We start from the raw sequence: 16,083 nt of genomic DNA on the forward strand, positions 1-16,083 counted from the left end.
TTGACAGGGGACCCCTCAGGCCATGCCCCCTGCCCTGTTGCCAGGCTGGGGGACCTCAGGCCACGCCTCCTGCCTTGGCACCAGACAGAGGGACCTCAGGCTATGCCCCCACCCAGCGGGGCTTGATGGGGACCTGAGGCCTCGCCCCCTGCCCCAGTGCCAGGCCAGGGGACCTAAGGCCACCCCCGCCCCCGCCCAGCAGGGCTTGACGGGAGACTTTAAGGTGCACTTCCCATCCTGGTGCTGGGCTAGAGGACCTCGGGCTGCTCCCCCCGCCCCAGCACCGGGGGAGGGGACCTGAGGCTACGCCTCGCAGCCTGGCAGGGCTTGACAAGGGACCTCAGGCCATGCTCCCCACCCAGCGGGGCTTGACGCGGGACCTCAAGGTGCACCCCCAGTGCTGGGTTGGGAAAACTCAGGCCACGCCCCCCACCTAGCAGGGCTTGACAGGGGACCTGAGGCTGTGCCCCCCCGCCTGGTGGGGCTTGATGGAGACCTCAGGCCATGCCCCCCACCCAGCAGGGCTTGACAGGGGATCTGAAACTGTGCACCCCAGTCAGGGGGGCTTGACGGGGGACATCAAGGCACGTCCCCCGCCCCATCTGGGGGACCTCAGGCCACGCTCCCTGTCCTGGCGCCAGGCCAGGGGACCTGAGGCTATGCCCCCTGCCCAGCGGGGCTTGACAAGGGTGGGACTGGCTGGGTCTGGATCTAGCCCAATGGGAAGGGGCAGCCGGGTCTGGGTCTCACTCAATTTTGAGGTGCATGTGGGTGGGCAGGGACTTGACTCTGGGTCCCCCTTTTAATGTGCACGAATTTCATGCACCGGGCCACTAGTATTACAATAAGCACAGATTTTAACAAAGAGTTTTAAGACAACAACAGATAAGAACAGAAGAGTGAAGAATGTGTTTCTAGTGTCCCTCTGTCACATGGGGTAGATTTTCTCATGTAAAAAAAAAAAAGAGAAACAACTACTATGGGGAATAGTAGCAGTAAGACTGGGATTCAATTCCAAAAGGTAAACTCATTTAATCTTTTTTTTTCTCTTCAGGAGTTTCTTGTCACCTGTTTCTGCAACTCAGATCAAAACTTTAAAACTGGAAAAGCAGCTTCTTTAATTTCTAAAGCCAGGATATTAAAAGAAGCATGAAAATGGAAACAAAAACTTGGAAGGATAGAAAGAAATCTTACAGCTCTGATAAATCTAAAGATTAGCATAATTTTAGGTTTATGAAAGCTGCAAAAATTTGGCATAGCTCATATATACTAGAAATCAACATGACTTTGGTGAGTCAATATATGTAAACCTCTTTATCTATAAAATGAGCATGTTTTAGGTGATATATATATTTTAAAATGTATACTAATTCCTAATAATACCTGCCCTTATGGACATCCAGATCTTATTAACAATGAAAATATATTTAAATATACATATATATTTATATAACAGAAGCAACAAAAACCTTGGGCTATATCAATTCAAAACAAATGGAATCAAACTAAAAAGCTTTTACACAGCAAAGGAAACCATCAACAAACAGAAAAGGCAGCCCTAACTGGTTTGGCTCAGTGGATAGAGCATCGGCCTGCGGACTGAAAAGTCCTAGGTTCGATTCCGGTCAAGGGCATGTACCTTGGTTGCGGGCACATCCCCAGTAGGAGGTGTGCAAGAGGCAGCTGATCGATGTTTCTCATTGATGTTTCTAGCTCTCTATCCCTCTCCCTTCCTCTCTGTAAAAAATCAATAAAATGTATTTTTTAAAAAAGGCAACCTACTGAATGAAGAAAATAACTTTAAATCATATATATAAGGGCCAATATCCAAAATATGTAAAGAACTCATACAACTCAACGGACATTTTCCAAAGACATACAAATGGTCAAAAAGTACTAAAAAGATGCTCAAATCATCATGGAAATGCAAATCAAAGCACAAAAAGCTATCACCTCAAACCTATGGGGGAGGGAATACTACAGAATAACCAGACTTGGAAAAAGTAGGATTAAAGAACATCCACTTCTCCCATACATCATTTTCACCCCAACAACTTTCTTTTATTTCCATTCTTTCTTTTTTTAAATATATTTTTATTGATTTCAGAGAGAAAGGGAGAGGGAGAGAGAGATAGAAACATCAAGGATGAGAATCACTGATTGGCTGCCTCTTGCATACCGCCTAGTGGGGATTGAGCCTGCAACCCAGGTCTGCGCACTTGACCAGAATCGAACCCGGGACTGTTTGGTCCGCAGGGCAACACCCTGCCCACTGAGCCAAACCAGCTAGGGCCCAATAACTTTCTTTTAAATATTAAAAATAAAAAATTTGGAAGTGGACACAAAACTATCCCCAGGATCCATGTCATAAAGCAATCAGTCTGTCTCCACATACAGCCCTTATATTTATAATGTGCTTTGCTCTTTACAAAACCTCTTTCCCTACATCACCTCTTATGTCTTTACAAATAACCAGTAAGGTAAGCAAAGGTATTTCTTTTTATTTTCCTGTAAAAACATTTTATTTTGTTACATAAACAGCTTTCTCAGGTAATGTTACTAGAACCACCTGTTTATGGAGTTTTATAGTTTGGGGTATATTTTTTTAAGTAAGCCTATCTTAAAAGCCTATCTTACTTAAAAGTAAGCCTATCTTTTATATACAAAGCTGTAATATAAAAATGATTTATAGGCTATAGTTGTCAGAAAGCAGTTAGACTAACCCTGCTGAAAAACTTTCCTATTTAAGTCTATAATATGGAATGAAAATAGTTACATGATTTTAAAAATCTTCTGATCATCAAGGGAATGTTTACTGTCCTCCAAAGAGAGCCACAAGAATTTTTTCATAATCTCCTTTGGTTTCATCCAGGATGACTTGGCAGAGAGAGATACCATACAACATCTGATAGCTTGTTTTGGTATCGTTCATGTCAATTTCAAAACGGGAAACCATAATCCTGACCAATGTCTCATGACATGTTCCAACACCCTTCATGGCTTGATGAAGCTTCTCAGCAAGAACATTGGATGGTTTCTGACACACTTCCAAGTGGTTGTAAAGCAATTCTTTTTTTAAAAAAATATGTTTTTATTGGTTTTTAAGAGCAAGAGGAAAGGAGAGGGGGAGAGAGAGAAAAGTATCCATCAGTTGCCTCACATATACATCTATCTGGACCAGGGATTAAACTGGCAACTCAGTATGTGTCCTGAGTGGAAATGGAACCAGCGACCTTTCGGTGCACAAGACAACACTCAACCAACTAAGCCACACTAGCCAGGGCTGTAAAGCAATTCTTGGCATCATCTTTCATCTCCAGTTCCAGAACTTTGTTCATGTCATGCTGACTGTATTTGGTGTACTTCTGAAACACTCTGCAAAGGCGGGGATAGCTTCTGGTGGTAAGAATGGTATTAAACACATTCACATCCATCCCTTTTCTCCTTTCTCCGGCTTCATATCATGCCCTGGCATCTGAATCAGCTAAGTCCTCATTTATGCCAAGATCCTCAGCTTAGTCATCCTTAACAAGAGAATGCAAAGCCTTTAATAATACCCAGATGTGTCTGAGGCGGTATCTTTAGCCTCTTTTCGATACTTCTCTATAGACTCTTAATTTCTGTTCGTTCTTGATGCCAAAATTTCAGTCCGAGTGTCTTAATCAGTTCCAAATCCTTCATGGCAGCAGGGTGTTCATTAGTATCCAACTGGGCTGGAGTTTTTTAGAGCCAAAGCAACTTCCTCGAGATGACCTGTAAGGGCTTTCTTCAGAGATTCATCCAGAGGCTATCCTTTTTCCTGGAGATATGCTGCTTCGATCTGTGGATGCTGTGCTGTGCGTTGTTTCTTTTAGTTAGAATGTTGATGATGACTGCTTCATCCACCAAGTGTGGTGTTGTTTTTCTTTTAAAAGAAAAGCCAACATTCTCGCTAGTAGTAGAACCAGACCTAGAAACCAAGTCTCCTACCTTCTACTATACTCAACACTACAACTTCTGTAATGTAGTAAAGGCTTCTATAAAATGTTTGGCTAGATTCCAAGACAAACGTCCCAGACTGAATTAGACTCTATATAGTAAATAGTATAAATAGTGAGGTTTAATGCAATTACTGGCATAGAAGCATACATCTTTTTTAAAGTGAAAAATTGATTGGTTTTAAGTTAAATCAGCATAATGTGTGTATGCAGGCAGGAAGGAAGCAGGACACGTCTAAAAAGAAATCAAAATGAAGTACTGCAGTTAGAACAGTCTACAATAGTTAATGGAGGTAGTGGTAATTAATACAGGGAGTAGGAAAAAAGGAGATAAAGAGTAGACAACTAAAAATAACAATGTAAAAGGAAACTACATGAGGTTTCTAATTTTAGGAAATAAAATGAGAGACTTCTGTCTTTTCTTTCCCCCCAGAAATAACTGTGAGATTTTAGAAGATGAGGCTACAATAAAAGAGGTATAAGATTTTAGTTAGTCATCAAATGAAATCCCATGCCCTAGCCCAGTGGTCGGCAAACTCATTAGTCAACAGAGCCGCAGTTTGCCGACCACTGCCCTAGCCAATTTGGTTCAGTAGATACAGTGTCAGCCTGTGGACTGAAGGGTCCCGGGTTCAATTCCGGTCAAGGGCACGTACCTTGGTTGCAGATTCCCCAACCCTGGTCCGGGTTCGTGCAGGAGGCAACCAATCAATGTTTCTCACAGTGATGTTTCTCTCTATCTCTCTCTCTCTTCCACTCTCTCTAAAAAATTAATGGAGCCCTGGCTGGTTTGGCTCAGTGGATAGAGCATCGGCCTGCGGACTGAAGGGTCCCGGGTTCGATTCCGGTCAAGGGCACATGCCCGGGTTGCAGGCTCGATTCCCAGTAGGGGGCGTGCAGGAAACAGCCGATCAATGATTCTCTCTCATCACTGGTATTTCTATCTCTCTCCCTTCCTCTCTGAAACTAATAAATATATATTTAAAAAATAAAAAATAAAAAAATCAATGGAAAAATATACTCAGGTGAAGATTAACGTAAAAAAAAAATCCCTGCCAAAGTTGCTGGCTCTGGAATATAACACATTAGAAACCCCAAGTCCTATTTCTAGCTATTGGTATTATACAGTTTAAATTAACCTTTTACTCTTTAAATTCTCACATCTGTAAATCAAATAACACTCTACCCAAACTATTTTTTATGACTTTGGAAGGAGTAAACAATGCTGCAAAGGTAATAATCAATATTTTAATTCCCATTATCCATTACAAAAATAAATATTCCTTGAATGTCTTTTATGTGCACAGTACTTGGGTAGGCTAAAAATGAAGAGAAAGATACAGTCTTCGTAATTCAGATTAATGCAACACAGAGAAATGCTTAACTAATCATGATTATGAGTACATGACAAAATTGAGGCATATCAGAAATAGTTTTCATAGGTACTGGCTGACCAAAGGAGTCAGAGAAAATGAAGTTGGATTTGATCAAGAGACAAAATCAAGGGGGTAATCATTAAATTTAGCTAGGAAGAGAAGAGTACATAGGTTGCTATATCCTTTAGGTTCTCAACGCACATCACTCATCTGTTACTGCATTTAACACACTGTAAGTTATTTATTTGTCATCCCAACTCGGACTGTAAATCCCCCAAGGACAGAAACCATGTTCGTTTTTCTATACATAATCATTAGCATAGGGACAGCCACACATGATAATCAATAAATGTTTTTTGAACAGGCAAGGTTAAGGACAGGATTCCCTATTTAAATTATTGTATTTTAACCTAGTCTATCTGTGCAGGTTTACTCACTGATTCTCAACTTCAAAACTACCATGCTAGCCTCTGATCTATGGTTCTGGAGCTGAGACTGGGCAACTATCCTAAGCTACTCTTCTGCCAGGGAGCTCCTTGTTAGGCTTTGCCAATGGAGGTATTAAATGAAGATTTGAAAGGAAGAAGAGGGGTGAAGGGACTTCTTACAATTGCTGACAGCAGCAACTGGTTCCAGCCCCCAGCTTCTTTCTGTACTCTCAGAACTAGCCATATCAGCAGCTCAACACTGACCTCCTCAGAAGTTCAGAACCAGGCCCATGGAATCTTTTCTCTGAGCTCTTAGGCTGACTAATGTAATGTTCTCTTTTTGTTCTTACACCCATCTAACCAACTCCCTATATTAAATCACCACTGCTGAAATTCCTATTAAAGTTTCTGTTTTCTTTACTGGACACCAAATACATTATTAAACACAGTGATTCTAACTGTTCTCCTCTGAGATACCTTCTTGCTACTTCAATGAAGGATAAAGAAAGTTTGGAGTTATTCCTATAGATAAAAATTCCAAGTATGCACACCCACCTCTTTTTACTACAGACACAGCCTAGAGAAAATGGGAGACGGTAGACCTGATCTCAGTTCCCACAAGCCTCCCCTAGTATGAGCATTATACCATTCTGAATGTGATTGTTACATTTAAAAACTTTTTTTTTTTTTTTTTTGCTGTTCATCATGGCCTCTAAATGCAAGCTAACTACTTCATCTAGTGTTCAACAAAAGAAACAGCATTCTGTTCCAACACTAAAACTGCGCTGAACTTATAGGTATGTTGTTCTCCCTTAAGGGATTTTTAAGCATAATTTTTTACTACATGTGATTTTCATTTTATTGACTTTAGAATTTAACCTCTTCATAATACACAACTCCACACTTTAGCAGAAACAAAAAGAAATCCCTCACAGGAGTCCACAATCAACACATCTTTTGAAAACAAATGATCAAAATGCTTTGATATTTTAATGACATGCTTAAATAAGATGACTTCATTAAACAATTTATTCTGAGGTTAATAACAAAAATAATGTCATTATTGTACTTAAACTGATTTTTTTTAATTATGACAAAATGGGAGATATGTAGAAGCAGCGCACATGTTGTTAACGCGTTCTCTAAATGAAATGGGAGAAGGCCAACTCAAGCAACAGGCCTCTTTCTAAGAATGTTCAGTAATTTATGTAGGTTCTAAGCATCCAACAAGAGGTATCACTAGGCCCAGACATATATCAGTCCACTTCAGCTGCCTAACATCTGTAAGACAAAAGAGAAGTAAAAAGAATCTCAAATTTGAAAAACTATAGTCAGCTCCATGGGAGTTCCTCCACATAGCATAAAACTGATTAACAGCCAACCTACCTCCTACCTATGCACATATGAACACCAGCTTCTATTTCAGTGCCAAGAGCTGCATACACAGTCAGCATATCCATGTAAAATCAACTAAACTGTACTTAAAAGAGACACCTGAGGACCCAACTGACATATTAGGTAGAAAAGGTAAAAAGACTGGAGGTGGGTAACATACAGGATATAGGCACCTTCAGGGAATGAACAGGGTAAATGTTACTGTACCTTTGTACCCAAAATTACATGGGGATCTAAACATTCAGTAAGTTACTACGATAACAGAGATTTCAAAGAGAAAAAAACCCCAGGAAATTAAGTAACTGGTGTCTGATGACAATGTATGTCTCCCACAGCATGTATAATAAACAATATTAATTGAAAATCAAGCATAGATCTGTATGTGTGCAGAATATACATAATCTCATGGTATTTTTTTTTTTAAATCGCAAACTGTAATGCATTGTTTAATTTCTCCAGATTTGATAAATGAGGCGCTACAACATTATGCGGTGCTTTAAGTCATACTAGAAATGCTGTCATAATTTTAATAAAGTGCTTTTTAATGTTAACTCACTTCTCTTGGCTGGAAAGAATTACGCTTCTTTGCTAATGTATAGAAATGAAACTGTCACTGAAACATCTGGTTATATATTATTCATTAGACATATATCACCTTTATCCAACGACTGCATAATATAAACACAAATCATGAATAAATCAGATTAAAGAGATAGACCTGACATCCAAAGATGTTTGCTGACCTGCTCTATATTTCTATCCATACAAACCATGGACCTAGCTGTCTGAGTGCTCCTCACAAGCACGAGAAAACTAAAAATTCTCAATGTCTGCATTGTCTGCATTATGTTAGCGGTTCTAATTTGAAATTTTTTTTAGGCAGCACATTTAAGGACCATCAGCATATTTTTCAAATGCTCAAAGGGGACTAGCCTACTCAGGCACTTTTCCTTCATAAAATCTCCATTTCACTCCCACACCTATTACAATTAACCTCCAACGTGGACTCCACAAGGGTACCTGAAGGAAATAACTCAAATCCCTAGAAGTGAGAGGCCATATTTGCTGTGCTATCCCTGGAAAATGGAGTCTTATATAACAACCAATTATTTTACTAGAAAGTGCGTTCAGTGTACAATCAAGATTTTAAAAGATACCTGTTGATTGTGACAGAAGTAGAAACTTCAGGGGGGACAAGGAATAACCGAATCATGTTGCTGCCATTTAAATACTTTATAAACCAAAGGATCAAATATTCATTTTAAGAACCAAGATCTAACACCAATCTAAGCTGTTAAAATATTCAACAACTATACCCTCAGGCAAGTGAGAAAAGTAGATTACCTACCAATTACACTAAGTTTCAGCTCATCATCTTGGAACTACCAAAAGTATTATAATTATGTAATGCAACTCACTCATACACTAGTTTCCAACATGATTCTCAGGCTAAAACAGTGACACCGTGTCTCGATTTAAATTTTTAAAAGAAGCAAGTAACTGAATGCAAACCTATCCATTTCACAGCAAAATTTCTTTACAGCCCTCAAGGAAACCTGACATTTTCCAACATAAAGGCACACATTCTCGAAAACTTCTGACAGTCTTAAAGTAGAGACCCCCACCTTCCCCCCCCCCCCAAAAAAAAGCTTCAAGGAGATAAGCCATTAATTAGGATTATGGCCTTAGCGGGCAAATAACGGGAATGAACCTCCAAGCTGGTGACTAATTTTTACTAACAGAACCTCCGGGAATAGGGTAGGCGACTTCTGAAGGAGGGAAATTATTCTGACAACCGGGTCGAGGGCTCCCCGACGACACCGGGTACCCAAGATCTCCGCGTAAACGACAGGATTCAAACCCCGAAGCTTCCAGCAGAAACAAACTGAGACACCCCCTCCCCCCACGACTCTTCGGGGTCAACCTGGCCATTTAGAAAACAGCAACAGATCCTCCCGGGCGGGCGGGCCGGCCGGCGGGCGGGCGGGCGGGCAGGCTGGCGGCACTCCAGGCATGTTCTCACCGAGAGGATTCTCCCCGCAGCCTGGGGGAACCCCGACGCCGAGGAGCGCCTCCCCGTACCCCGCCGACTCCAGCACCCCAGGGGGAAAGGGCTACTTGCACAAAGCGCCCCACCCCGCCCCCCACTGGTTAGACGCACACTCCCGGCTGCGAGGGGGCAAGCCCGGAGAAATCCCCCGCATTCCACGCCTCTCGCCTCCGGAAAGGGGCCGCGGAGAGGCTGGGGCCCCGCCGGGGAGGAGCCGGCGCGAGGGGTTCGCGGCCAAGGAAGGAATCCCTGAGCCTCGCCCACGGGGTCCTCCACGAGCCCGATTCACCACCCCCGCCAAGACCCTCGAAGACTCGGGAACAATGAGAAGCCGCCTTCCCCGCCCCGAGAGCGGCCGGGGGCGGCGACGCCATCTCCCCTCACACCCCCGCGGACACACACCCCCGGCCCTGGCCGCCGTCAGCCGCCCGCAGCCTGTCCCGGCCCGCCCGCCGCTCCCGCGCCCTTCGCCGCCGCCCGCCGCTCGCCGCACTCACCGGCTCCTGTCCCAGCCCGGACTCCGCTGACCGCGGCCGGAGCGAGACTCAGGTCCAAGCCGCCGCGGCCGCCGGCGCCGCCGCACAATATGGCGAGCCTGGGCTTCCGCAATGGAGCTCGGGAACTACAACAGGGGCCGCTCAATATTCATGAGAGACCAAGGGGAAGCCGGCTGGGCCAGCGCTGCGGGGAGGGCGGGAAGGAGCGAGCGAGGGGGCGGAGGCGCGGGACGGGGACGGGGACGGGGACGGGGACGGAGACGGAGACGTGCTGGCGCGGGAGCGCCGCCGCGTGCTGGCCTGGAGGCCCGAGCCGCCGCCCCGCCCCGCCACGCCCCGCCGCGGCCACGCCCCGCCCCGCCGCCGGCCACGCCCCCCGCGCCCGCCGCTGGCCCACGCAGCCCCCGGCAACGGCGGCGCCACCTGGTTCTCGTCAGGCTGCTTGCTGAGCCTCCCCCGGCCTCAGCCCACCCGTCCTGCTCCCCGGGCCGGCTGCGGGGGCGTGCGCCGCGTGTTGAGCTCCCCAGCTCCTCCACCACCCAGCCCCTTAGTAATCCTCCTTGGGCATTCACCTCCAGAACTTCACCTGAACTTCGGCACCCTGCCACCCCCTTTCAGCAAAGACACACTTCCCACCCTGGACACTGGACCTGCAAGATCCAATTATCCTGGGGAAAATGACTTTCAGTTCTCAAAGTATATTGTTGGACGCCTGTAAGCGTTCTCATCAGCTCTTACTATTTACCTGGCTGCTCTTTGATTCCTACCTCTTTGGCCCCTTCCAGTAGTACCTTCTGAACTTGAGAATATAAGAATAGGTTAAATACATGTAATCATTACCTAAAACACAACCAACTAGTCTACAGAAAAGTATATGAAATGCACAAAAATTAAGCTATAAACTGGAGAAGTAACAAAGAAGTAAAATAGTTCCCTGATCTCAAGATGTACTACTATTGGTGAGATGTAAAGTTCTCTTGAAAAAATCTACAATAGCCGGGCACTTGTGGCATAAAGGAATGGGCTGCACTGGGAATTGGGCAAGCTAGGTTTATAGCCTTCAAGGTGTCTCTAATTATGGGACTTAAGTAAATTATATAACTCCTCTGGATTCATTTTTCTTATTTGCAAAATGAGAGAATCCTGTTGAATGATTCTTAGGTCCTTTCCAGCTTTCGAACTCTCTAAAGCTCTCTTACAAGCAGTGCCAAATAAGTGGCTTGAATTTACTTAGGATTTTGGAAAAGTATCAATTTCAGGTGGTGTGTTCAGACGATTTCCTGAAGAACTAGGATTTAAGTATCTAAAATATTAAAGACACGCATTGTGTATCCTGTCAATCCATCAAAGTAAGAGCAAAGCATTATTATTTCAGTGACTTGAAAACTTTCACCTGCTATCTATAGCTTTAAATAAGAAAGTATAATTCTCAGATTCTTCAAGGTTAAGCTCTTCCTCCAATGTGAAAAATAAAAACAATCAGTAATGCTTCTAATCCTTCCTTCCAGTAGGTCCACTTTCTAGAATTAATGCAATTGCAGAAGCACCTTCCATCTGTATTTACGATGACTGCATGTGTAGTTCAATTAAAGATCTTCTTAATTCAAAACATTTTGCTCTAGTTAAAATGCGTATGAAAATAATGATGTGCAGTTAGATTAAGAAATTCAATCGGTGTTGAGAAAAGTGATCATTTGTAGAAAGTGCAGGAACTTTATGGATGAAAGTTAAATATAGTACCTAAAAAAAGATTCACATGAGAATTAGTGGGAAAATGGAAAACTTATGGGATATCTGGAATAAGTGTGCTTAACAAGCTAGACCTCAGGCTAGCATCCTTAATATGGAAGATACTGCTGATAAATTAATGGAACTCATATTATCTATATTATCTCTTACTCAGAAGCTTGGCACTATGGCTATATTAATTAGGCAAGTTTATGTTAGGCAAGCATAACTTTCTGGAAGTCACTCAAGAAATCTAATGTTATAAAATGAAACGTGGAGTTTTTTCACAGCACCTAGTAGCAGAATAGGGGTTCCGGGTGGTTGATATTAGTATTGTTCACCTTATCCCCAAGGTATTCATTAGAAGTGATAATCATATTTTAAGTAGGAAAACATTACATTAACACTACATAGGTGGATGACTAGATAACTCTAGTTAAAATATGTTTCCCCTCAAAAAACAGGGAAAAAATATTTTTTCCCTTCAGAAGTAGTAACCTGTTAATCACACAGTGAATTAGGTAGGCATCTCTGATCACAAGAATTGCCTCTCTACTGGCTGTCTGCTATGTGTGATGCTACAAAATTAGGGAGATTAGTTCAGCTCAATCAACTTTTATCGAGCATCTATTATGTGCCTACACTTTACCAAATGCTTGGAATAAAGGTATTAGTGTAACTTATGTAATTAGGACATTAGTTCCTTAACAGCCGAAATCTTGTCCATCAGTGTACACCTAGCCCAATGTTTGGCACATATCACAGATGCTCAAGAAATAGGTGTCAAGAGAGTGAAAGACAGGGAATCTTTGATCCCAATGTGTATGTGAAATAGAATGAACTTGGTTTACTTCTCACTGTTATTACGTAAGAGCTGAAATTTCTATCAAGATTGCATTTAGTTCCTCCAGAGGCTTTCTTTATTTAGGCAGTGTGTCTTAAATGGATTTTCACACCTGCCTATTCTATATCTACCACATGGATTTTTTTTCAGCTGTTCTCCAAATATCTAATTGTTATCTGCTCATCTAAGATGAAGACTGCAGACCACCAACAGATAAGCTATGTATGTAACCCAGTTTAGAGGACACTTTTTTTTTTTTTAAGAACTTCATTGATTTTAGGAAAGGAAGGGAGAGGGAGAGACAGAAACAGTGATGTGAGAGAGAAAAATCCATCAATTGCCTCCCGCACAGGTCCGGACTGGGGGTCGAACCTGAAACCTGAGTATGTGCCCTGACCAGAATGAAATCTGGCACCTTTTTGTGTACAGGACAATGCTCCAACTAACTGAGCCACACTGTTCAGGGCAGAGAGCACTTCTATATCTATTATTTCACTGAATCTTCAAAACAATCCTCTGAGGTATTATTCCTACTTTATAGGCAAGGGAAATGTGACTTTTGTCACATTGAGCTCAAAGTGGCAGAGCTGAGGCTCAAACCTAGGTCATCTGATTCCAAGTCCAACACACTTTCCATTAAGCCATATGTGCCTTCCAGCTCCATGCTGCATACACAATTTTAGCTTCCTTCCTTCCTTTCTTCCTTCCTTCCTTCCTTCCTTCCTTCCTTCCTTCCTTCCTTCCTTCCTCTTTCTTTCTTTCTGGTAAGCAGTATGTGAGACAAACATCTAGAGCTTCCTCTCAGCACTAGTTATTATTCTAATCCTCGGCGTAGTCTATTTTCAAGCTAGAGATGATGCTAAATATAACAGTACTAGAGGCCTGGTGCATGAAAATTCATGCACGAGGGGTGTGTGTCCCTCAGCCCAGCCTGCACCCTCTCCAATCTGGGACCCCTTGAGGGATGTCCGACTGGGATCAGGCCTAAACGGCCAGTCGGACATCCCTCTCACAATCCAGGACTGCTGGCTCCCAACTGCTCGCCTGCCTGCCTTCCTGATTGCCCCTAACCGCTTCTGCCTGCCAGCCTGATCACCCCCTAACCACTCCTCTGCCAGCCTGATTGATGCCTAACTGCTCCCCTGCCAGCCTGTTTGCCCCTAACTGCCCTCCCCTGTAGGCCTGGTCACCCCTAACTGCCCTCCCCTGCAGGCCTGGTCACCCCTAACTGCCCTCCCCTGCAGGCCTGGTTCCCCCCAGCTGCTCTCCCCTGCAGGCCTGGTCCCCCCCAACTGCCCTTCCCTGCAGGCCAAGTCGCCCCCAACTTCCCTCCTCTGCCGGCTTGGTCACCCCTAACTGCCCTCCCCTTCAGGCTTTATTGCCCCCAACTGCCCTCCCTTGCAGGCCTGGTCCCTCCCCTGATGGCCATCTTGTGATGGCCATCTTGGGTCCACATGGGGGCAGCCATCTTTGAACACATGGGAGCAGCCATCTTTTGTGTTGGAGTGATGGTCAGTTTGCATATTACTCTTTTATTAGATAGAATAGAGGCCTGGTGCATGGGTGAGGGCCAGCTGGTTTGCCCTGAAGGATGTCCCGGATCAGGGTGGGGGTTCCCTTGGGGCGTGGGGCAGCCTGGGCGAGGGGCCTGTGGTGGTTTGCAGGCTGGCCATGCCCCCCTCCTCCCCCCCCCGGCGACCCAAGCAGAGGCCCTGATATCTGGGATTTATTTATCTTCTATAATTGAAACTTCGTAGCCTTGAGTGGAGGCCTGGACCTACCAGGGTGTGCAGAAAGCTTGGCTTCCTCCATTGCTGGGGGCAACTCAAGCCTCCTGCTCACTCCATGGCTGCAGCCATCTTGGTTGGGTTAATTTGCATACTCGCTCCTGATTGGCTGGTGGGCATGGCTTGTGGGTGTAGCGGAGTGATGGTTAATTTGCATATTACTCTTTTATTAGATAGGATATGGACCTGATCCATTAGCAGAAAACCAGCAGGTTTTGTTTTTGTTTTCTTAGAACACTTGCTTTAAGAAAACAACCAAATAAAAACTAAAAGCTAGGTTAGAAGACTGGAATATATGTGCAATGCTTTCTTTGTAAGGGTCAAGTTAAGTAGGGACATTGTAAAAAGGCCTAAACAGACTTATAATTCAGGGTGGCTTCAGAAGGCAAGCAACTCAAGATTTACAACCTCTTCAGCTAAAAAAAAAAAAAAAAAAAAAAAAAAAAAAAAAAAGGTACATAACTCTAGCCACAAGCTTTAGTGAAGTTTTATTTGTGTTTCAGCATAGTGTATTTCTTTTTGTGACACCTCCCTTGGTGTTTTGGTTCATTGTTCCTTTTTGTATTCCCAAGACAAAATAATTGGTGCTATCTTAACCATCCAATTTAAAGGACTAAAACAGATTAAATAAGATGGGCTAGTTATGCTTTTGAGGAGAACTAAACAATAGTGCTATTTCCCTCCTATGGTGACTTGGAATGGTATTTTTATATGTCCCAGATGTGGCCACATTCTGCCTAACATCTGTTAGTGCATTTTATTAAAATAATGAACTAGCATGTGCTTGAAAAGTCAAAAGAATGAATAAAATTTTTCATTCTGATGCAGCACGGATAGTCAACTGTTTCTTTGCAGTTAATAATGGAGATATTATTGTGACAGCAAATTTCAAACAAAAGTAAAGTAGGATTTAACAATAAATGGCTTTAGTTTTCTAATATGAAGAAAGTTTTTTCTATTCAAACAAACTCTGTAGATGTTTCCTTTCAAAATGTTTACTGCAAGAGATGAAATTTGTGCCTTGGCAAGGATCTAGAAACACCAAAAATCATGCTGGGAACTAACAAGGAATATATGATTAATATTGAAATCCAGAACTCAAATGGAAACTTCTCTGGGAAAGAAGGCTAGAAGATCCCAGAGGGAAAGTACAGATGAAGAATGCAAAATATTTAAATCAAGTTACAACTTGCTCAAACTGTCTTTATGGACATTTAAATGTTTCCCATTTAAAGCAAGTGTGGGGCTCGAATGATTTTTGTGGGGTGAGAGAGTAGAGGGTAAAGACATCTCTTAATTAACACATTTCTTAGAAATGTGTGTGTTTTTTTTAGTAAAGAATTTAAAAGAACTGCCAAATCCCACCCATACAAAGAAAGTTTTGTTTTATTTTAGACTACATCAAGATCAGGAAACCTCTGCAGTATCCATCTGCTGACTCATTAGCATTTTTTACTCCACAAAAGCAAACCATTTAAATATACATTGAATAACCATGCTAAAGTAGGTTATAATTTAGGTCAGCAAATTTCAACCGGTGTGTTGTGCCAGGCACACTGGTGTGCCACAAGAATTTTTAAAACATGCAATACCTGACTATTTAAGTCAGGAGCACTGACCTCTTTTCCCTTAGATTATCAAGTAAAAAGATGACAACAGCCAACACAACAATAGCCATCTGGTGTGAATGAATCAAAATTATATCTATATTGTATTTGTGAGAGTGGCAAAAATAAAACATATTTTTTGGTGTGCCACAGAATTTTAGCAATTAGTTTCTCTATGCCATGAGATGAAAAAGGTTTAAATCTCTGATTTAGGTAAATCTGAAAATCATCCTGGTAACCTAGAAAACAAGGGTTTTATGTGTTACAGGAAGAGAGATTTTTCTAAGGATTTTTGTGTGTTGAAAAATTTTGTTTTATCACTTTTTTAAATAAACACATTTCATAGATCATGCTTATAAGATCCAAATTTGTGCTTTCTTAAGAATTATGAAGT

At 42.8% G+C, this 16,083-nt stretch overlaps 1 protein-coding gene and 1 pseudogene across 2 annotated transcripts in view; both read right to left on the reverse strand.

Annotated features, from left to right (window-relative positions):
• The window catches only part of RNF2 (ring finger protein 2), a 32,190-nt gene extending 22,124 nt beyond the window's left edge, over positions 1–10,066 (reverse strand). The window contains exon 1 of the mRNA XM_080649098.1: positions 9,724–10,066. The gene's annotated coding sequence lies outside the window, so the exon portion shown is untranslated. The remainder of the gene's footprint in view (positions 1–9,723) is intronic.
• LOC308237253 (annexin A1-like) lies at positions 2,813–8,389 on the reverse strand (annotated as a pseudogene). The gene is made up of 3 exons: positions 8,334–8,389; positions 3,273–3,904; positions 2,813–3,045 (listed from the first exon to the last, which is right to left on the reverse strand). The product of its transcript is annotated as an annexin A1-like (transcript).
• Positions 10,067–16,083: the final 6,017 nt, after the last annotated feature.

This window comes from Plecotus auritus, assembly GCF_963455305.1.
Source record: "Plecotus auritus genome assembly, chromosome: 12".
In the NCBI taxonomy this organism is placed as follows: domain Eukaryota; kingdom Metazoa; phylum Chordata; class Mammalia; order Chiroptera; family Vespertilionidae; genus Plecotus; species Plecotus auritus.